The 23,245-nt window shown below is 52.3% G+C and overlaps 1 long non-coding RNA gene across 1 annotated transcript; it reads right to left on the minus strand.

Moving 5' to 3' along the window:
* Window positions 1-5,392: 5,392 nt before the first annotated feature.
* Window positions 5,393-21,446, minus strand: LOC148478844 (uncharacterized). Its single transcript, XR_015872026.1, has 3 exons — window positions 21,423-21,446; window positions 12,216-12,365; window positions 5,393-5,613 (listed from the first exon to the last, which is right to left on the minus strand). It is a non-coding gene; the product is annotated as an uncharacterized LOC148478844 (long non-coding RNA).
* Window positions 21,447-23,245: the final 1,799 nt, after the last annotated feature.

The following is a 23,245-nucleotide window of genomic DNA, read 5'->3' on the forward strand; positions in this document are numbered from 1 at the left end:
AAACTGGGAAACAACTTTGGGAAGAAATTCAGGCCGAGTGCGGAGCACTGCCCCGTTCCCATGAAAAATCAAAAAAGGGGGTCTACAAGAAAGAGCCCCAAAATTAGAAACACGTCTGGCCGAAGCTATGGCCAGAAGGAAAACAGTCTTAGCTGTTAGCCATTTAAGATCCACTGAGCCCAGTGGTTCAAACGGCAGTCCCTGGAGAGCCCTCAGGACCACAGCCAAATCCCAAGATGCCACAGGTGGAACAAAGGATGGCTGAATGCGGAGAACACCTTGCATAAAGGTGCGCACATCCGGGATTGTAGCAATCCTACGGTGAAACCAGACAGACAGGGCCGAAACCTGTACCTTCAAAGAAGCAAGGCGAAGCCCATGATCTAGTCCCGCTTGTAGGAAGGAGAGTATCCGAGACAGACGAAACTCCCGCGGTGCATAACCTCTCGGTCGACACCACTGGAAGAACGTATGCCACACGCGATGGTATATCCTCGCGGAAGACTGTTTCCGAGCTCGTAACATGGTACGCACTACAGAGCTGGAAAACCCCCTGGACCTCAACATGGCTGTCTCAACAGCCACGCCGTCAAAGACAGCCAAGTCAGGTCCGGGTGAAGACAAGGCCCCTTGACAGAAGGTCCGGTCGTAGCGGCAACCGCAGAGGACTGTCCACGGACAGACCCTGAAGGTCTGAGAACCAGTGCCGTCTGGGCCACGCGGGAGCTATCAACAGGAGCGTCCCTCCTTCCTGTTTGAATTTCCGGATTACCCGTGGAAGAAGGGAAACCGGAGGAAACAGGTAAGCGAACCGGAACGTCCACCGGACGGACAGAGCATCCACCAGAGACGCCTTTTCGTTTCTTGTGCGAGACCCGTACACCGGCAACTTGTTGTTGTGCCGGGACGCCATGAGGTCGATCTCTGGAAGACCCCACTTGTCCACCAGCAGTTGAAAAACGTCCAGGTGCAGGGACCATTCTCCCGGATGAACGTCCTGGCGACTGAGAAAGTCCGCCTCCCAATTTAGCACTCCCGGGATGAAGACAGCTGATATGGCCGGAAGATTGCGCTCCGCCCATACCAGGATCCGAGACACCTCTACAAGAGCCGCCCGACCTCGGGTTCCTCCTTGCCGGTTTATGTAGGCCACGGTGGTAGCGTTGTCCGACTGGACCTGCACTGGGCGACCCTGGAGAACCCGATGTGCCTGCTGGAGGGCATTGAAGACCGCACGGAGTTCCAAGATATTTATTGGAAGCTCTGCTTCTGTCGGAGTCCACCTGCCCTGGAACAAGAGTGGACCCGAAACTGCTCCCCAGCCCCGAAGACTGGCGTCCGTTGTCAACAGGACCCAATTTGGTACCCAGAACGGACGTCCCTTGTTGAGATTGGTCGTCTGCAACCACCAGGCAAAGGACAGGCGAACCTCCGGGGTGAGCACTATCGTCTGGGATTTTAGAGACTGAGGCAGCCCGTTCCACTTGGACAGGATCAGGTGCTGCAGAGGGCTGGAGTGAAACTGGGCATATTCCACCATGTCAAACACCGACACCGTGGAGCCCAGTAACCTCATCGCCGAGTGTAGAGACACTCGGCGGCTGTGCAGACAACTGCGCACCCTCGACTGTAAAGCAGAGATCTTTTCCCCGTCACAAAGATCCTTTGCTGTCCCGAGTCCAATAAGGCTCCGAGGTGCAGAATCCGCCGAGACGGGATTAGAGTGGACTTCTGCCAGTTGATTAACCAGCCGTGCCGTTGCAGTAGCGCAATGGTCAGGTCCAAGTGGCGCAGAAGGAGCTCCGGAGATCCTGCCACTAATAAAAGGTCGTCCAAGTACGGCAACATGCGGACTCCCTGCAGCCGCAGAGAAGCCGCCATGACCACCATCACCTTGGTGAACACACGCGGTGCTGTCGCCAGGCCAAAAGGCAACACCCAAACTGAAAGTGGTCGCTGCGGATTGCAAACCTGAGGAACTGTTGATGGCGCAAAAGAATAGGGACATGCAGGTAAGCGTCCTGTATGTCCAATGACACCATGTAGTCCTCAGGTTCCAGCGCCAGAATGATGGACCGTAGGGTCTCCATCCGAAACTTCGCACCCGCAAAGACTTGTTGAGAGCTTTGAGGTTGAGAATCGGACGATACGACCCATTGGGTTTCTGCACCAAAAAGAGATTGGAATAGAAACCCTGGCCCCTCTGGGAGAATGGAACAGGCACTATAACTCCAGCCTGGAGCATAGTGTGCAAGACCTTCCGCAGCTCTGTGGCCTTGTTCCGGTCTGATGGTAGACCCGTGGTGAAAAATCGAGCCGGGGGTCTGTGCCGGAAAGAGAGGGCGTACCCGTGGGAGACCACCTCGAGAACCCAAGTGTCTGTCGTGGTGACCGACCAACACTGGGCGAACTGCAGCAGGTGGCCTCCCACTTTGGGATCCCCCAAAGGGTGGCCCGGACCGTCAGGCCGCAGGCTTGTCATCTGGCTTAGGGGCCGGACGTCTGGTACTCCATGCCTGCTTCCGGGGCTTGGCCGATTTCTTGGGACCAGCAAGTCGGGGAAAAGACTGTGGTTTGGGCCTGCCTTGGGCCCTATAAGACCGAAAGGACGATGGTCCTGAACCAGAAGGAACAGCGGCCGACGGGAGACATGCCGATTTGGCTGCCGCCAGCGTGGCTACAATCTTGTCCAGATCTGGACCGAAGAGAACTTCTCCGTTAAAGGGTAACGCCTCCAAACCCTTTTTGGAATCAGCGTCCGCCTTCCAGGATCGCAACCACAAGGTGCGACGAGCAGCCACCACTGCTGAAGAAATTCGAGACACCAGGGTACTAATGTCTAAGGCCGCCTCGTTGATATAAGTGGCCGAATCACGGAGATTACCAATCAACTCCGCCTGTTCAGCCAGACAGTTGGAATCGAAGGACGCCTCCAACGAATCCGCCCAGCGCTCCATAGCTCTGGCAACCCAGCAAATGGCTATAGCCGGCCGCGCTGCCCCCCCCGCAAGGGAATAAGCGGACTTCAGGCAGATCTCCACCTTGCGGTCCGTAGCATCCTTAAGGGAGGACATGGATGGCATTGGTAATGTGGCACTACGGACAAGACGTGTCACATGAGAATCCACCTGTGGAGGGGATTCCCACTTAGCAAAATAATTATCCGCGAACGGATAAGCCACCGCCAGGCGCCTCTGCGGCTGGTATCGCTTGCCAGGCTGTTTCCTCGCCTCCTCTAAGTGGTCCACCAACTGACCCGAAAGAGGAAAGACTGTGGCGTCACCCTTCACATCCTTAAAAAAGGCATACTTGGATTTAGCCGCTGGAGGAACTTCGTCAACAATCACCAAGGCTGTGCGGACTGCCCGAATAAGTCCAGGAATATACACTTTGGACCTAGCGTCTGCGTCCTTAGTATGGAGAGGTTCCTGATCGTAAGGATCCAGAATCTCCCCATCATCAGACGTCCCTTCGTCATCCTCAAAAGGAGCCGACAGAGACGCCACCGGCCGTTTATGTGGCCGCATCACAGCCTCCCCCTGCAACACATCCGACAAGTGCTGTACAGAACTCGTCAGGGAGTTAACCCACGCCGGCTCCTGAGAAACCGGGAGAGGGGAAATAGGGAGACTGCGGGGTACCACCAATTGTCTTGGGAAACCCTGCATGGGTGACGACACCACTGATTGCTGGGACAAACCCATCTGCGTAAACGCGGGCTGCAGAGCTAACTGGCCCACTAAGGTTGTAAGCGCCTGAGCGAATCAAGCCCAGGGCGGCTCCTGTACCGGTGCTGTAACCGTAATAGGCCGCGCCATTGACAAACACTGCCGGCAGAGGCCCTCCGCGCTACCCTCCCCCTCCGCTACAGGTACTTTACACGTAGTACACTGTAGCCGGAGAGGAAAGTCACTTTCAGACATGATGGTAGAAAGTATGTGACCCCTCTCACCAATTGTTTTAAAAAGGCGAGAGACCACCCTGCAGCACCGCACCGCAAGGGCTTTAGCAGAAAGAACAGGGACAGTAATAAGGCTGACAGTCAGAAAAGAAAAGTACAGGCAGCAGCACTAGCACAGTCACATACAATGCAAAGAAACTCAATTCCTGCACTAACCAGCGCTGATAAATCAACTACACAGACACAGAGTCTGGTAGGACACAGCGCTGCATACACAGACCTGACCACAGCGGAGGAGAGGTATGCGGGGGGACCCAGACCACGATGCATCCGTCCAGACTTCCAGCAGCGTTCACTATGCGTTCTAGAAGATGGCCGCCGAGGAGCAGAGAGGAGGCTGGCCTGGGGGAGGAGCGCTGCCACAGGGCCAGTCGGCGTGTTGCAGAGAGGGCTATGTGCAGCGGGGGAGGCGCCGGCTGTGAGACAGGGAAGGCGCGCTCCCCTGGCATGCATTTAACCCCCAGGACGCCGCAGCGCTACCGCTCTGCTGCGGTCTGCTGTCCCAGGGGGGTAGTGGAAGCGCAGGGTATATACCTGGCTCCACGCTGCAGCCAGTCCCCAGGGAGCCCCCTGCCTGGGGACTCTGGACCATGTAACAGCGGGGACCCACCATGGGACCCCGCTGCTTACCTTGCTGTCCCCCTTGATTCCGGCCATGGTCTGGAACATCTGGGGTCACCGCTAGCTGTGACCCCAGATGCTCACCAGCATCCCCGGATCGGTATCGGCGTTCTGGTACCGGCGGGGGTGTAGGGAAGACAGCATGGACGTCAGTACTAGAAAACTTCAGGGGCTCTTCTTAGCCCCCACTCCAACAGGTGCACCCAACTCCGGCCGGGCACCAAACTAAACTGAGATGCCTTGGCTCGGGGGTGGGGTATAGGAGGGGGACCCTAGTGCATCCTGGGAGGCTGAAAGCTTAACTCTATGGTGCCCGATGACTGACGTCACACCTATACCCCCAAGGTATCCTGTGGATACCCTATGGACCCTGAAGTAGAAAGCTATTTAAAAACCAGACTTTCTTTTGCAGGCAAAAGAAGGGGTACCCATAGTGATTCCCCCATGTCTGGACATCTTTAGGGGGGTCCCAGGCATATTTCCCAAAAATTCCCGTTTGTTTTCGCCGAGCCAAGTTTCGCTGGGTGCCGTTTTCGCCTACTTTGAAATTGAATACGGGGATACGTGGGCGCGCGATACTTTTCCGCTTGTCAAATAGGCGAAGTCGGCGTTAAGTTAACGCGGCTCGGCTGATATTGAATACTGCTCATAGTCTCAGCTATGACCTGCCAAATTTCAGCAGTTTGGAAAAACCCTAATCCTTCTCCTATGCAGGCAATATTATCACATATCTGGTATGTCTACAAGATGGAATACATGACCGCTTTATTACACAATACTTCAAAATCATTTGATAAAACATGGTCCCCCTGGCTGCCATACCAAAACATTTCCTCTCCATTTAACACTTAATTTTTATTTTCTTCTACCATATTTAGATTGAAAGAGTGTTTTACTTCCTAGAGTCCACCCACCCTTCTCTCCTCTTATTTTCTCCTGTTTTTCTTATGGTTTTCTTCTCTTTTTCTCTCAGACGGTTTGCCACACCGTTGCCGCGAAAATTTTCTTGCTTCTATATCTTTCTTTTTATACTGAGAAAATGAATCACTATATTATTGTTCTGCAATGTTACAGTCCTTATTTTAAAAGCATATTTTATTCTGTAATTTATTTTTGAATGTTTGTCTGTACTTTTTTATTTTGAAATATTCCTTTCTACTTCAGGGTCCACAGGGTTGACCTTGGGGTATAGCTGGATCTGGATCCACGGACACCACGCAGTTAAAGCTTTGCTGCTCCCAGGATGCACTTGGGTCCGTCCTCCTCTATACCCCGCCCGCGAGCCACAGGCACCTCAGTTTTAGTTGGTGCCCGGCCGGAGTCTGGTCACCCTGGGTAGTGGGCCTGCATAAGCAGCCCCTAAGCTTTTTTTGTATTTTTAAAGAAGATATCATTTGTTTATTTATTTTTACTATCTTCAGAGCGGCAGCATCAGACTGTCCATCTGGACGTCCACGCTGCCGCTCCAACAGCCCCGCTGGCGCTGCGACGCCAGTACTGATCTGGGGATCGCAGCGGGACCCCGGAGTCAGTACTAGCATGGCTCCAGGACCTCCCGCAGACTGCTGCCGCATGCACGGGGCCAGGTAAGCCGCGTGCAGCGCTCTGGGATAACAAAGGCAGTCTTCAGCCGCCGGTGTCTGGGGACAGACCGGCGGCGCTAGTAGCGGCGGCGGGCTCCCCCTCTTCAGGAATACCCCGCGTGACCGCTGGACTACCAGGGTGTAAGGACCGGCAGGGAACCGGCATCCCTGGGGGTTAATTACTAGCCAGGGGAGGCAGCCTTCCCTCGTTTAGCGGCTCCTCCCCTCAGCCCAGCAAGCCTTCTCTCATGCGTGCTGGTGTCGCTGGGCTGTTATCTCTCGGCCACTCCTCCTCAGAGCTCTCCGGCGGCCATCTTTTCAGAGCAGCAACGCAGAGCTCCCAGGCGGTATCTAGTGGACCGGCCCCCCTACGTACCTCTCCTCTGCTAAGGACAGTGGCTCTGATTCAGAGCCAGACGCTCTGACCAGAGCGCTCTCTCTGAATCAGGGCCCACCTCCATTAATATGGAGCGTCCTCCTGGACGCTCGTATAGCTGTGGGTCACCACCCACAGCATATACGAGCGTGCAGGATGATGGTCGCGACCATCGAAACTGCGAGCAAAAGCCTGCGGTTGAGTTTTTCAACCGCAAGGCCAGGAGTGATTTTGGCTCTATCAGAGCCAAAATCACTCCCACTGACATCACTAGTGATGTCAGTGGGGCCGGCTTCAGACGGTAGGCGTTCCCTTGGGAACGCCTCCGTCTGGCTTGCACGCCCCCGGCACGCCCACCAAAGGGGGCGTGCTGTCAGTCAACATCGACAGCACGCCCCCTTTGATGAGACACTCCGAACGAAGGAAAGTCCTTCGCTCGTCGCGTCTCGCGCACGACGGAGCTCCCTCCGTCGTGCGCATGCGCAGTGCGGACCATCGACCCACTTGCGAGCGGACAGCCACTCGCGAGTGGGTCTGAATGAGGGCCAGTGTTCGCAGCGCTATAGCCCTCCCAGACACTGAATCTGGGAGGTTGATTGTAGCTGAAGGTGCAGTGAGTATAACTTCCTGCATGGTATGTGACTTTTGCTAGTGCTGCTGTTTGTGCTTATTTCTATTTACTGTCAGCTTTTACCTATCCCTTTCCTTCTCCTACGGCCCGCAGGTGCGTGGGGGAGGGGTGTTCTTTCTGTGTACCTCATGTATATAGATCTACGTATTTGTGAGGTCCGTCACATACAGTAGTGTGCTACACAGTACCATATTGTGGGTTGTTTGTGTTGCATACTTGGGAGTGCGTAGGTGTTATACGCCTGACCTCTTTTCGGTGATACACTTTTATTGCAAAAGTTTTTGTGTCATGTCTGATGAGGAGAATGAGCGCTCCGTGGCTCCTGTGTTGTTTTCCTGCCGACGCTGTTCGGCAGGGGTTGAGGGGGCGGATTTGTCTCAGGACGGTCTGTGCGGGCGGTGCCAGCTGGTACCTGGTCCCTCTAAACCCCCGGTGGCGCAGGATCCTCCTTGGGCGATGTTTACACAAGTGCTGGTGTCGATCGCGGACCGGCTTGTGGTCCCGACTGCGGTCCCTTTTAGGGCGTTGCCCCAGCCTACCATCCCCCCTTCCCCGGGTGTTACGCGTCTGGTGCAGTGTCCTCCCGGGTCTCAGACTGTGAGTCCTTAAGCGGGATTGCCTGTATACGTGCAATCTCCCACGGTGACGCAGCAGTCGATGGTACCCTTTCAGGGGTATCCTTAGACGGTACCCCCTCCCTGGGTGGATGTCTTCTCCAGCTCTGTTCAGAGCCTGGCGGCTTCGTCATCGGCTTTTCAGTCAATGTTGCACAGTGATTTGCCACCAAAGGCATCCAAGCGACCCGTTTCGGCTTCACTGGCGGCGCAGTTCACGGACACGGACGTGTCTTCGGATGACTGAGAGATCCATGAAGACTCTGACTCGGATGCCGGGGCCCAGGAGGTGGAGGCTAAGTCCTCCATTAATGTGCCGGCATTGGTTAGGGCGGTGCGGGCCATCCTTCATATAGAGGAGGATGCGCCGGCTCCCAGGTCGAAGTACCCTAATTTTAAAAAGGCCAAAGTAACTTCGACGGTTTTTCCCCTGTCCGACCAGTTAACGGATGATATGGCAGGGGCCTGGCAGTTGCCCAGCAAGACATTCCAACCGCAGAAACGGTTGGCTTCCAACTATCCCTTTCCTGAGGCTCATTGCAGGAAGTGGGAAACTCCGCCTGCTCAATCAACGAGGGAACGGGGTACTATTCTACTCTTTCTGGTGCAGAAACCCAATGGTTCTCATCACCCTATCCTCAATTTCAAGTCTCTGAACAAATTCCTCAGAGTTCTCAAATTCAGGATGGAAACATTACGTTCCATCATTCTGGCGATGGAACCTGGGGATTACATGGTGTCCCTGGATATCCAGGACGCCTACCTCCATGTTCCGATAGCACCTTCGCACCAGCGGTATCTGAGGTTCGCTATCCTTCAGCATCATTATCAGTTCCGGGCGCTACCCTTTGGCCTCTCCATGGCACCGAGGGTATTCACAAAGGTTATGGCGGTCATGGCTGCACATCTTTGGAACCAGAATGTACGGCTGCTGCCGTATCTGGACGACCTCCTGTTGCTGGCGAGCTCCCCGGAGGCACTGCTTCAACATCTCCACCTGACGATCGCTTGCCTGCAAGCGCACGGGTGGTTGATAAATTGGAGAAAGTCCTCCCTGATTCCATCACAGCGGATGGTTCATTTGGGAGCCCTGCTGGATTCACGTCAGCAAAGGATCTTCCTGACTCCGGAGAAGGTCTCCTCCCTATAGCTGCGGATACACAGTTGCGTGAGCAGTTGCCGCCTGTCGGTCCATTCGGCTATGAGAGTTCTGGGGTCCATGGTGTCGACATTCGACATGGTGGAATTTGCCCAGTTCCATTCCCGGCCCCTGCAGGGGCTGATTCTATCGGAATGGAATGGGTTACCTCACCGGATCCGCTCTCAGATGCTGGTGTTGTCCCCGGAGGTTCGGCAGTCTTTGGCTTGGTGGCTTCAGACAGCTCATCTGGTCGAGGGACGCCCCTTTTGGATCCCGGACTGGGTCCTGCTCACGACGGATGCCAGTCTCCGGGGTTGGGGGGCAGTGACCGGCTCATTGTTGCTTCAGGGTCGTTGGTCTGCGGAAGAAACACTTCTCCCCATCAACATCCTGGAACTGCGGGCAGTATACAGGGCCCTGCAGTCGTCCGGCCCCGCTCTTCACGGAAGGGCGGTGCAGGTGCAGTCCGACAACGCCACCACGGTGGCATATATCAACCACCAAGGAGGAACTCGCAGTCGGGCAGAGATGTCGGAGGTGTCTCGCATCCTTGCTTGGGCGGAGTGCCACATTCCAGCGATCTCGGCGGTCTTCATCCCCGGAGTCCTCAATTGGGAGGCAGACTTCCTCAGCCGTCACGACGTGCATCCCGGGGAATGGTCGCTTCACCCAGAGGTGTTTCAGCTACTCGTGGACAGGTGGGGGCTGCCGGAGCTGGACTTGATGGCCTCCCGTCACAATCACAAGTTGCCCGTTTACGGGTCAAGGACAAGAGACACAGGCGCATGTCTGGTGGACGCGCTGTCGGTGAAATGGACGTTTCACCTGGCGTATCTGTTTCCTCCGACATCCCTACTTCCTCGGGTCCTGCGGAAATTCAAGCAGGACGACGGCACGCTCGTGCTGGTGGCTCCGGCGTGGCCCAGACGTCCTTGGTACTCCGATCTGAGGAGCCTCTCCATCGACGCTCCGTACCTTCTTCCTTAGCGTCGGGACCTGAAGTGTCAAGGGCCCTGCCTTTACCCGGATCTGGGTCGGCTGTCTTTGACGGCGTGGCTCTTGAGATAGCCGTCTTGAGGTCTCGGGGCTTCTCCAGTTCGGTTATTGGTACCATGCTCAGGGCACGCAAACCTGCTTCCGCACGGATTTACCACAGGGTGTGGTGCACTTACTTTCAGTGGTGTGAGTCCAGAGGCTATGATCCTCAGGTGTGCCGAGTTTCTAGAATCTTGGAATTTCTTCAATCAGGTTTGGACCTTGGCTTATGCCTTGCCTCTCTGAAGGTTCATGTGTCTGCTTTGTCCGTGTGTTTTCAACGACTGATTGCTACACTGCCAGATGTTCACACCTTTTTCCAAGGTGTTCTCAGGATCCAGCCTCCTGTGGCTCCTTGGGACTTGGCGGTGGTACTACGGGTCCTGCAGGGTCCTCCTTTTGAGCCTCTTGAGTCGGTGGAACTCAAGTGGCTGACGTTTAAGACCGTTTTTCTCCTGGCAATTGCCAGGAGGGTGTCAGAATTGGGGGCGCTTTCGTGTCGCCCTCCTTTTCTGATTTTTTTACCGGGACAGAGTGGTGCTCCGCACTCGTCCTGAGTTTTTGCCTAAAGTGGTCTCAAAGTTCCACATCAATCAGGAACTTGTTGTGCCAGCTTTTCAGTCACCTGATCTTTCAGCTGGTGAGGCTTCCTTAGATGTAGTCCGGGCGCTTAGAATCTATGTGGACCGGACTGCTTCGGTTAGGAAGTCTGATTCATTGCTTGTCCTCTTTGGTTTTCACAAGAGGGGTTGGCCTGCCAACAAACAAACGTTAGCCTTTTGGCTTTGTTCCATTATTTGTGAGGCTTATGCACAGAAAAGTTTACCTGTGCCTGCCTCTGTTAAGGCTCATTCCACTCGTTCTGTGGGTCCCACTTGGGCTGCTAGACGTGGCGCCTCTGCTGTTCAGCTGTGTAAGGCGGCCACTTGGTCTTCAATTAAGACGTTTTTGAGGTTTTAAGCGTTTGACACCTTTGCCTCTCAGGATGCATCCTTTGGGCGCCGGGTACTCCTTTCAGCACTGGAGCATCCCCGCCCTTAGTTGAACTGCTTTGGGACATCCCCAAGGTCAACCCTGTGGACCCCCTATGAAGTAGAAAACAAGAGATATGGTAAGAATTTACCTTTGTTATCTCTGTTTCTACGACGTCTATAGGGTCCACAGGGCGCCCGCCCTGACGCACCTGGCTTCAAATGGGCTGTTTGACTGGTCACCGGTTTTCCGTCTCCCATTTCTGTGAGTATGGTTTCCTGTGTGTTCCAGTCTTCCTTCTCTCTGTTTAGTCTCCTCCTCCGGCCTTGGCTGCTTACCAACTGAGGTGCCTGTGGCTCGGGGGCGGGGTATAGAGGACAGACTCAAATGCATCCTGGGAGCAGCAAAGCTTTAACTGCGTGGTGCCCGTGGATCCAGATCCAGCTATACCCCAAGGTCAACCCTGTGGACCTTATGGACTTCGTAGAAACAGAGATAACAAAGGTAAGTTCTTACCATATCTCTTGTTTATTTCCTACAGAGGGGGTGAGTTCAGCGCAGTGGGAATTGAACAGTGCGGGAGGGAGCTCCCGCAGCTATTCAATTCACAGTGATGTTTACTCCAACGGGAAGCAGTTGGAGAATGCCGGTTCTCACGACTCAACCAGGGTGCTTAGTCACGAGAACTGGCAATCTCCTACTAAGGTGCTGGCTGCGAGGCTGTTAGCACCGCGCTAACCTGTAAAACAGCCTCGCGGAAGTCATTAGTCGGACTAAACAGCGCACTGAATTCAATAGCTCTGAAAGCTCCCTCCCGGCCCTGTACTGTATATTGAATTGTGTATTGTTGATGCTTATGGTGCTTTACACAATAAAGTATATTTGAAAAAAAAAAACATATAGGACACCATGCCTAATCTGGTGGCTTCAATACGTTGAGAGCCCACAACTCCGCTTCGTAAACTGGAGAAACTTGATGGGTTAAGATTAGATTGAGGTCTTGCCTAGTGACACTCTATTCTACCCTGAAAGTCATACGCCATCCATTACCTCACAGTGACCCTCCACAATTTATAGCAGCGAACTGCCAAAATACCCCCAGAGTGATCCACGACCACAGTGAACCAGCTAAGTACTCCCACAGTGATCTGCCACCATAGTGCACCGCTATTCTTCCCCCCAACAGTTAACTGCCACCCCTCCCCACCCCCAGTGATCCACCATCATAGTGAACCTGCATCCTCCTCCCTGAGTGACCCGCTATCCCCATGTGCCACGTACCATTCAGACCTTGGGACAGCTGAGTGTTGTCATTGAGAAATTCCACAAGGGACGTGTTTTCCCATTTTCTGACTCAATACTCTCATCAGACGACACAAATTCTGCTTCTTCTGTACACAACAGCCTCATCGTCTAGACACTGGCCGCTTCCTGCAGTAACAGTGGACAACATACATCTATTATTTGATGATAACAAACAGCCTAAAAATATACAGAGGCAACACCTACCCCACCAGCCTAGACTTGTTCAACCAGAGTCCAGCTGGCAGGGTATTAAACTCCCTATGGTTCATATGCGCACTATACCTTACCGACTTAACACAATTAAAACTTATCTAAAAATAAACACACGGACAACAGGAGTTGGATTTAAAAGTCAAATTTATTTGACATCAGATTAATCATATTAAATTTGGGTTATCTAATTAGATAATTAGATGTTGCCAATTGAAATTAATTATGAGCTTAAAGTTAGTATGGTGGCGGACAACAAAGAACGGACACTCCCACAGACACATGCAGACCAATCACATCACTCGTTGTTGTTCAACTCTCCCCAAAAAGCACACCCGGACGAGCTGTGTCATTCCCAGAAGGGACGGGTTTGGCGTATCATTGAAACAGGAGAGCGCACCCATCTAATTTGTATAACTAAAAGCACACTACTGTTCTTTCCGCCAAAGTGAGGCAACTCAAAGCTGCAGCCCGCCACCAAACAAACTAAACCCAACTCCACCATCACCTTAAACAATGCCTCCACAAAGCAGAAGCAAAACTGCCCCTGACAAAAAGGTCCCATCAGACCTAACAAATGCACGTATTAGATCATGAGTGCATGATAAACCAAGGTCCCCCATAAGACCCAACAAATGCACGTATTAGATCATGAGTGCATGATAAACCAACCACTCCACCATCATGTCCATCCAAGTGCACGATCAACACCCTTTAGGCCAACCAAACATTTGCACCATATACATCAGACGCCCTTCGATTCACGCAACAGCATTCCTCTACCCATCCACATACAAGACAACATAAAACAACAATAACGATGTTAGTGACAAACACAAGCATGCTAACCAGGCTGGAGGTAAAAACAAAACCTACTAGGATCTTTTCTACTTACATGGGGAACTATTTGTTGCCTCCATAGGAAAAATAAAAATCCCTCCAAACCCCTGAAAGCAAGTAGTCTAAACCCCTGGTTAGTTCGCCAAAGAAGCACTAGCAAGCACCCTGCCCGTGACGCGTCCTGTGCAACATAGAATCATCGCCGCACAATATATCCCGCTAAAGAAGCGCAGCCGCTGGAACACGAAATGCACCATGAAATGCCATTGCAAATGCCAATTTGAGCAAATGAAATTCAAATTGGTCCACCCAGCTAACGTTACCCATTTCAGCAACGCAACCAATCTATTCAGCAAACCACCGCGCCATCAATCTGGTCAGCAGAGGTCATAGCCGCAGCAACACCTGCAGAGGGAGAAGAGGCACAAAATCCATAGCCACATTCGCAGACGTAGGAGAGACAAAGGGCGCAGCACCAGGACTTAAAAACCTCCTGCAAACCAAAAAACGTGCCAAAGCCGACCCGTCGGGGAGGGGGGCCAAAGTGTTCTGCAAGTGTTTAGATGAATGCGCCGACGCTGGGGAGGTGGACGTGAACTATGCTGTCAAATTAAAGTTTTATTCGCCTGCTAACTGGCTGTGATGGAATAGTTATGCCTCATGTTCTGCTGCTTATACCCATGCTAATAAGACCGGTTTTTAATTTTAAAAACAAGAGATATGGTAAGAACTTACCTTTGTTATCTCTGTTTCTACGAAGTCCATAGGGTCCACAGGGTTGACCTTGGGGTATAGGTTGGGAACCAAATCCGGGCACCACGCAGTTAAAGCTTTTAGCTCCCAGGATGCACTTGGGTCCACTCTCCCTATAACCCCACCCCCCAGCCAGAGGCACCTCAGTTTGTAAGTAGCCAAGGGCCGGAGGAGGAGAGAAATAGAGAGAGAAAACTGGAACACTCTAGAACCATACTCACAGAAAAGGAGACGGGAAACCGGTGACCAGTAACACAGCCCATATGAAGCCAGGTGCGTCAGGGTGGGCGCCCTGTGGACCCTATGGACTTCGTAGAAACAGAGATAACAAAGGTAAGTTCTTACCATATCTCTTGTTTTCTACTTCAGGGTCCATAGGGGGTCCACAGGGTTGACCTTGGGGATGTCCCAAAGCAGTTCAACCAAGGGTGGGGACGCTCCTGTGCTGAGAGGAGAATCTGTCGCCAAAAAGGAAGCATCCTGAGAGGCAAAGGAAACCAATGCCTAGAACCTTAAAAAGGTATGGACAGAAGACCACGTTGACACCTAGTAAGGCAAAACAGCCGAGGCGCCACAACGAGCCGCCCACGAGGGTTACATGGCCCGAGAAAAAACAAGCCTCAACGACAGAAATGCCTACCCATGGGTAGGCCCCTGAGGAAGACATACGAGGCCATCCAGCCAACATTTCATTATAGGCTGGCCATCGTTTCCTGTGAAAACCAGAAACCGCAGACCACCAATAAGGAGTCCGATTACCATAAGGAACTTGAACGGATCATATAAAGCCAAAGAGGCCGGACCACAGTCAATGAGGACACACCAGCCGAGAAGACTGGGGACTGAATGGCTGTACCATAAGTTCCAGAATAATATGGAACCTAAAAACCACTCTAAGAAGAAATACAGGGCGAGAGCCACTCACACCCTAACATGATGCCCTCCAGAAGAGGGAGCCACATGAGAACGCTCCCAATTCAGACACTCTCCTGGTTGATTTAAACACCATGAGAGAGAGAGAGAGCTTAAACAATAGACCATGTAATGGCTATCACAACCAGCGGTTCCATTGACTGTCCCCGGAGGGAACAAAGAACCACTACTAACTCCCCAGGAGTCCCTAGGGAGGACAAGTGGAGGCATAATCCAGAAAACACTCCAAAGGATGAACTGGATACCAGAGCGGAGCAATTCCATATCTTAACCATACCGACAGTGTAGAGATCCGCACTGTCAGGAAGGCCAGGCCAAGGGTGAAACCCAAGCCAGCCGGAAGGAAGGAATGCCAGAATATCTGAAAATCCTGGACACCGGAGGATCGTATCGACAGGTACGATACCATAAGAATTATGTATGCCACAGTCCGTGGCAGATCCCAGCAAAGTCTGGCCTATCTGCTCTAAACATCTCAATGAAGACAGAGCCAGGGAAGCCCTAGGACCACAGTAGGGGCGCAGTCAAAGACAAACAATCCAGGTCCAGGGAAAAACAAGGACCCTGAGACAACAGGTCCAGATAGTGAAGCAGTAGGAACGGAGTATCGATGAGGAGACTCCGAAAATCTTAGTACCAGTGATGTCTGGGACGAACTGGAGCCCCCAGAAGGAAAGCCCCTCCGTCTCGAATTAAACTTCCGAAGACCTCGAGGAAGAAGGGAGACCGGAGGACACAGGTACACAAAGTGGAAGGACCACTTCACTGACAAAGAGTCACTGAAGGTAGCTTCAGTACTCCTGGAGCTGGACTGTAACACCGGTAATGTGTGATCAAGTCAGAAGGCCATGAGGATCAATCCCCTCAGGGAGGCCCCCTCTGCTCACCAGGAGTTGAAACCTCTCTTGGAGAAGAGACTAGTCCCCGGGATGCACGTCGCGACGGCTGAGGAAGCCCGCTTCCCAATGGAGAGCTCCGGGAATAAACACTGCAGAGTTGGCCAGGAGAAGACCCTTGGACTATGTCAGAATGGATGACATACCTGACATTGCCACCCAACTACCAGTGTTGCCTAGATGGAAGTCACTGTTGTGACACTGTCGGACTGAACCTATTCAGGTTTACCGTGACATATGGGTTAGGCCAGAGTGAAGGTCCAAGACAGCCTAAAGTATCAACAAGTTAAGTGGCAGGGCAGAAACGACAGACGTCCAACTGCCCCGAAACGAATGCGGACCAGACACTGTCTGTAGCAAAGAACACCCTGGACGAGATGGCCATAGCCACCCGGACAGAGACCAACTCGCCTCCGGAGAAAGTATCATCGTTCGAACAGCGATCCGATGGGAAAAACTCGATCCATCTGGAGGGGAGTCAATTATGGCAAGGCCTGGAATGGAACTGAGCACATTCCACCCTACCAAAAGGTAGAAACTCTGGTAGACCGCGCATCACAAAGAGTAATGACTTATGTCGAATGCGTAGATATCCGCACACTCCAAGTTGAAGAGTGGAGATCTTGTCTTACGCCAGAAAAATTCTCAGAGTGAGAATCCAGCAGTGCTCCCAGATGAAGAAAACCCTGTGAGGGATGTAGGGAGGACTTTTTCTCCGTTGACTAATTATCTGTGCCGAGAAGAAGCCACGGTTATCCTGACCTGGCGGTAAAGTACCTTGGTGATCCTGTTAAAAGCAGGAGACCGTCCAGAGAAAGGAGCATTCGGATACCCTGAACAGGTGAACTGTCAGAAAATCCATAAGGCTGGTAAACCCCGGTGGAGTTGAGGACAGTCCCAAAAGGCAGAGCCCGAAACTTACAAGTGTTGCTGTGGCACAGCAAACCTGAACCCATGCTGATGAGAGGGCTCTGTACGTACCCGTAGGTACGTATCCTGAATACTCAGATATACCCTAAAATCCCAAGGTTCCAAACGTCGGATGATGGAGCATGGACGATTCCACCTGAGTCCAGGCACCGTTGGAATCTGATTCAGGGATTTGAGACAGAGTATAGGCAAATGAGGACCAGTCGGTCACCGCCCCAGAAAGAAAGTAGAACAACCAGTCCCTCACTGAGATAGTGAGGTTGGCCGAAATAGCTCTGCTTACCACAAAGACTGTATAGCTTTCTGGGATTGTAAGGCCCTGATCAGGTCTGAAGAAGGGCCCGTGTAACAATGCCTGTGAGGAGGCTGCCTGAGCAATGAGAGGCCGTTGAGAATCAGTACCTCACTCTGGAAATTCCCCAGATGTAGACCTGTCCCGTCAGGCTAAGGGTATATCCTCAGGTGTAGAAACGGGGTCGTCCGGAAGTCCAGGACTGCTCGGTACTGGATATGGTGGCCCCCATGGAGGCCGACAGCCTAGGAAAAAACAGGCCTTTAGGCTGACCCTGAGGACAAAAAGACTTAACAGAGTTAGTCCGAATGTAGTGGGAGTAGCTAAAGACGGTATCTCCCCATTAGTGATACTGCCAATGGTGCAACGATCTTGTCAAGGTCAGGACCAAACAAGATCTTCCCCATGGAAGGAGTGTGCACCTCTGCTTTCCCATAACGCAGCCATAGGGTACTGCGGCGGATACAGACGCCGCCGAAACCCTGAAAGTTAGAAGACCGGCATCCCATGATATTTTATGTGAGCGGCAAAAGATATTTGAACCTCAGACGTGTTGGAGGGGAAAAACGTCACAAAAGCATCACCATGCGATGGCCATGGTAGGACGGGCAACAGGCCCTGAAAACGAGTACATTGATTTCAGGCAAAATTACCACCTACGGATACGTAAAATCCGTCCAGGCCGGGATGGGAGGCGTATTAATGCCTGTAACCCGATGATTAACATACAAATCCATCCCAGAAGGGGATTTCCATTACTTGTGAGGACCCTCAGGGAATGGGAAACAGGAGGCCTTTGTGACTCCTCGTATCTGGCGACAGCCAGACTCCCGCTATGAGATCCACGGGAAAACGGGAGATGTATGATACAGGTGCAGGATCGACATTCTCTATATCCAGAATGAACCTGGCTACCAGCCCCAAAGCAGGGATAATAATACTTGAAATCGGCTCCCCCCATGTGAGAGGGAAAGAACCGAATATACCATCCAGTTCACGGCAGAGCCACTGGTCTGTAACCACAGGGCGTATATCACGCTAATTAGTATTTCGTATAAAACGACATCCACCAGGGTGGCCGTTGTGGTAATCCCTGCAAGGGGAATGAAAGACCGATGTGGTATCGGAGGTAATTCATGTACTGTGAAAAACCCCGGCGGGGAGCGACAGTCTGTTGCACAGGGGTAAATTGCAAGAAATTGCGAGATACCCCGAGTTCAAAAGGGCAGTATGGTGAAGTAACTCCAAGCGAGTGACGACAATGGGGCCCGCCCGGCGATCCTCAAAGGAGAGGATCCTGAGAAATAAACCGCCCTTTAAGGGGGTCGTGCAAGGGGCCCCGCACCAGATGGTGCCGCATACATAAACCTTTCTGAGTTAAAATCCTCCGCACTAATTCCTGCAGGCTATGACTTGCAGGATAGCAATAATGGGTGCAGTATCGTGTGCAATCTCCTGGTCAGATATATCTGACTATCTGACGGAAATATTAAGCAGCGCCATACCGGTCCTGACTGACGCTAAGATTAGCTGCAGGGACCCATTATCAGCGTATGCAACTCACAGTTCCATCTAAAATATGGCAACGTGCAGCACGCAACAGTATGTGACAAACCTCACAGATATTAACAAATATATATATGTGAGGTCTCAGAACCACCCCAGGTACACCTGTATTAGGGCAGATAAAGAAAAGGGATAGATATACACTGACAGGTGAGAGAAAAAGCAGACAGTCAGCACTAGCAGAAGTCACATACAATGCAGAAAAATATATATACATACATAAGCATGACATATAATATACTGCACAATGTCGCTACATTCAACTGCCCAGATTCAGTGTCTCGGAAGGCTATAGCGCTGTGTACACTCACCCAAAATGGCCAGGTACGCAGGGGGACTGGGCTCACTGACATCCTAAGAGTTCTGCAGCACCACAGAGAGAAAATGGCCACTGGAGACCTCAGAAGCGTGGCCCGCGGAGGAAGCAGCTCAGCGACGCCAGACTGTATTATTGAAAGGCGCGCTGAGCTGAGGAGCCGCTAGACAGGGAAGGCTTCCTCCCCTGGCTAGCAATTAACCCCCCGGGATGCCGGCTCCCGCTATAATCCCTGGTGGGCTGTGGACACGCGGGGTATGCCTCCATGGAGGGGGAGCCCGCCGCCACCACTAGCGCCTCCGGTCTATCCCCAGAGACCGGAGGCATAAGGCTGCATATTCACACGTGGATCACCGCAAGCGGTGACCACGCGACTTACCTGTCCCCGTCGATCCGACAGCAGCCCAGGGATTCTTCCAGAGCCCGGCTAGTACAGACTCTGGGGTCCCGCTGCGATCCCCAGATCTGTACTGGCGTCGCAGCGCCGGCGGGGTGTAGGAGCGGCAGCTCAGACGTCCATTGGACAGTCTGATGCTGCCGCTCTGAAGAGTAGTAAAAAATAATAAAATAAAACTCTTTTAAGCTTAGGGGCTGCCAAGCAGCCCCCCTGCAGTAACAGTGACCCAACTCCGGCCGGGCACCAACTTAAACTGAGGTGCCTCTGGCTGGGGGGTGGGGTTATAGGGAGAGTGGACCCAAGTGCATCCTGGGAGCTAAAAGCTTTAACTGCGTGGTGCCCGGATTTGGTTCCCAACCTATACCCCAAGGTCAAGCCTGTGGACCCTGAAGTAGAAATTGTATTTTTATGACCTTGACAGAGGTTTTAATACATGTTTTTAATGTTTTTGTGTAATCAGAGCCGTATCTGTGCTTTACAGATATATTGTGGCAATAGGTCCTATGAATTATTCCATCTGTGTATTTTGAGTAAATTAATAGGTCTTAATTGTGAAATGTAAAATAAATGATATTACCTAAACCAACAGCCGTTTACAAGCGCTCCCATTGTGAGGTAATGGAACCTGTTGCACTACAGGTGCAGCATCACCTAGCGAACGCAGCCGGAGAAAAACATATGAATTGCGTAAACATGCACGCCGCACACATTGTGCTAATGATGGGATGTAGGTGTTACCCAGCGTTAAGTGACCCCCACCAGTGGCAAACGAAGGATTTCGAAAGGGGAGGGTCTCCCAATGCTTGATTTTATAGTGAGTTTGGCCAGTCGCTGAAGAGAGAATCAGTAGCACTTATCCAGCTTTAATGCGTCATACTAAATATTTTGAGTGTTCATTAATTCCAGCATATACAGGACCATTAATCACAATAAGCCACTAGATGCGGCAGTAGGGCCATCATGCCTGAACTAAATGTCCATATTTCGGACGTGGGTACCATTCCAGATCATTGGGGAGACAGCAGAAGGACCTAGCACTGTCCTGAATATAGATGGACATAGTGGGCTCTATAGCAGCACATCCCTAAACAGTGCATGGTTTCCAGATCTCCTATCTGGTGCACAGGATATTACTGGCTGATACATGGTAATAGGAGCTGCTATGTATTTCATGTGTGACACTAATAAGAACATGAGCACCAGAAAAATCCCATTATATTAATATTTTCTACTGTATTCAGGGATTGGGATATCACACGGTAGACGGAAACCCCTGCGCCTGCATATGCCCACTACAAGCAGTTCTAACCACCGACACCGCCGCACTGTAAAGCAGGGTGGTGTAAGCTCTCTGGCTGTGATTGGGCATCATATCACCCCGTGCATATGGACCTGAACTACAGATCCAGTCTGGCCTGCTGGGAGCCCAACAAAGGGCCTTAAAAGCCACTCATCTCCCTACCAAAGCCTAGGGGCGCTAAAAAGCTGAGTGGCCCCGCCCCCCTTCCGGAACGCCGGAGACAGTAGCGACCAGAGACCCCTCACTAAGGCCTGCCCTGCACTAGCGGCGGTGACAAGCGGAAGCACCGCCGACCCCGCCGCTGTCACGTGGGAGGCCTCCAAGGATGCGCCCGCAGCAGTGCGCGGGCCGCGTCCCTCAGGAGCATGCAGTACGCCGCCCCTACACAATACTGCCGGGAGCCTGGGCTGCTGCTAACTCGGCCTCTGGCCCCGGCACGGCTGCCACGAGCCGTGACCCGCCAGCCACGTGGGTGACAGCAGGCCCCGCTTTGGCTAAAGAAGCCGAAAGGCGTATAGTTTTACTGGGCGGCGGCCAGAGCAGGGGGGGGAGAGAGAGATAGCCGCGCAACAGGAGGACATTTAGAGAGGGAGAAAAACACAGGGAAAATGAAAAGGTAGAAAGTAAATGGAGGGACAGCAGCATAGACTGGGATATAAAGGAAGAAAGAAAGAATAGATTAGGCATAGATACAAGAAAAGACATTGCACAGATTTATACAATCAGAAGCACAGAGCACTGCCCTGATACCTCAGCTGGAACCTGGAAACTTCCAGAAGCAAAGAGGAGGAGTCTTTGGCTGACAGACCTAATATACCAGCAAGGCCACGCCCCCAAGGATCCCTATAGGCTAACACTAATGACTGACACTTTACAAAAGTCTTTACAGGTATACTGCTGCCACATCCACGGGGCTTACGCTGGCTCAGTCACATTGCACCTGCCTTACGCTGTCCTTATACGTTTCATTTCACAGGTCACCCGTATACAACAACTATGTTAAATATATGGATAATTTTCTTTCCATCCATCAACTGTTAGAGATAGCTCCTTGGTATCTTTGTGAATACTGGTGTGTTTTCCACTCCCCCCCTCTTCTGTCTTTTTTCCTATCTTATGGGATAGAACAGTGATATTCATGTATATATCTGTGTTGTGTACAGTAGCGGGCTGGGCCGGGTGCCATGTGTCACTGTGACACAGGCTGCGCCGCGTGTGTATCGCTGATCGGACGGAGTTCGGTCAGCGCTACACAAGTGACAAGCACACAGCCGCCGGCACCGGCAGCTGTGGGTTTGTTTTGATCAGCAGCCAATGAGAGTCTGTCAGACTCTCATTAGCTGCTGCTGCGCCCACTGCGGGAGCCGCTCCATCTTCCGGCTCCCGCAGTGGGCAATGGGAGAGGTGTCATGATGTCATATGACATCTCTCCCATAATGCACAGCGGCCCGGCCCTGGAAGGACAGACGGAGGAGCGGATGGCGACGGTGGGAGCAGGGATTCAGGTAAGTGTTTTTTTTTTTTTTTTTTACTATGTGTGTCTACTGGGGGGGAGGCACTACAAGGGGGGAGACCACTACTGGAGGCACTGCAAGGGGGGGACTACTACTAATGGGGGCAATACAAGGGTGGGACTACTACTACTACTGGGGGCACTACAAGGGGGGGGACTACTGGGGGCACAACAAAGGGGGAACCACTACTGGACTGGGGGCACTACAAGAGGGAGGGACTACTACTGGGGGCACTACAAGAGGGAGACCACTACTGGGGGTACTACAAGGGGGAGATCACTACTGGGGGCACTACAAGGGGGGGACCACTACTGGGGATTACAACTGGGGGCACTTCAAGGGGGGGGACTACTACTAGTATGGGCACTACAAGGGGAGGGGACAACTACTAGGGGCACTGCATAGGGGGGAGGGGACTACCACTGGGGGCACTGCATCGAGGGACCACTGCTGGGGGCTCTATAAAAAGGGCAATACTGGGGCTACTGCATAGGGGGTACCACTACTGGGGGCACAAGGGTCACTGCAAAGGGGGGACCACTACTGGGGGCACTGTATAGGGGGGATCACTACTGGGGGCACTACTGGAGGCCTGCATAAGGGGGTCCTCTCCTGGGGCACAGGGGGGCACTGCATATGGGCACCACGACGGGGCTGTCCCTAATCTTTATTTTTACTTTACATTATTCCCATATGGCCAGCCTCCTCCCTGGAACACTTGAGGGGGGGGGGGGGGCGCCGTAGCACGCACGTTCTTCGGGCACCCTGGCTACACGCTACTCCTCTGCCAGGGCCGCCTGCATGCATTTGCCCCCCAGGCTAAAAGTTGCCAGCAAGACCCTGGTTGCATACATATTTGGCTTCAGATAGTATATATATTTCCTTTTTCATGTGAATGACTTTACTTATATAATCTACCTACATATTTTATTAGTAGGTTTGCAGTACCGCAATGTGGATGTGTATGTGCAGATATTCTTTTGAAGGAGCATTATTTTATGACAGTATAATCTTTGTATATTAGCTAATTGGTTATACTGCAGTAGATCGAGTTGGAGA

Source organism: Taudactylus pleione, unplaced genomic scaffold (assembly GCF_031769625.1).
Source record: "Taudactylus pleione unplaced genomic scaffold, aTauple2 ptg000652l, whole genome shotgun sequence".
Taxonomy (NCBI): domain Eukaryota; kingdom Metazoa; phylum Chordata; class Amphibia; order Anura; family Myobatrachidae; genus Taudactylus; species Taudactylus pleione.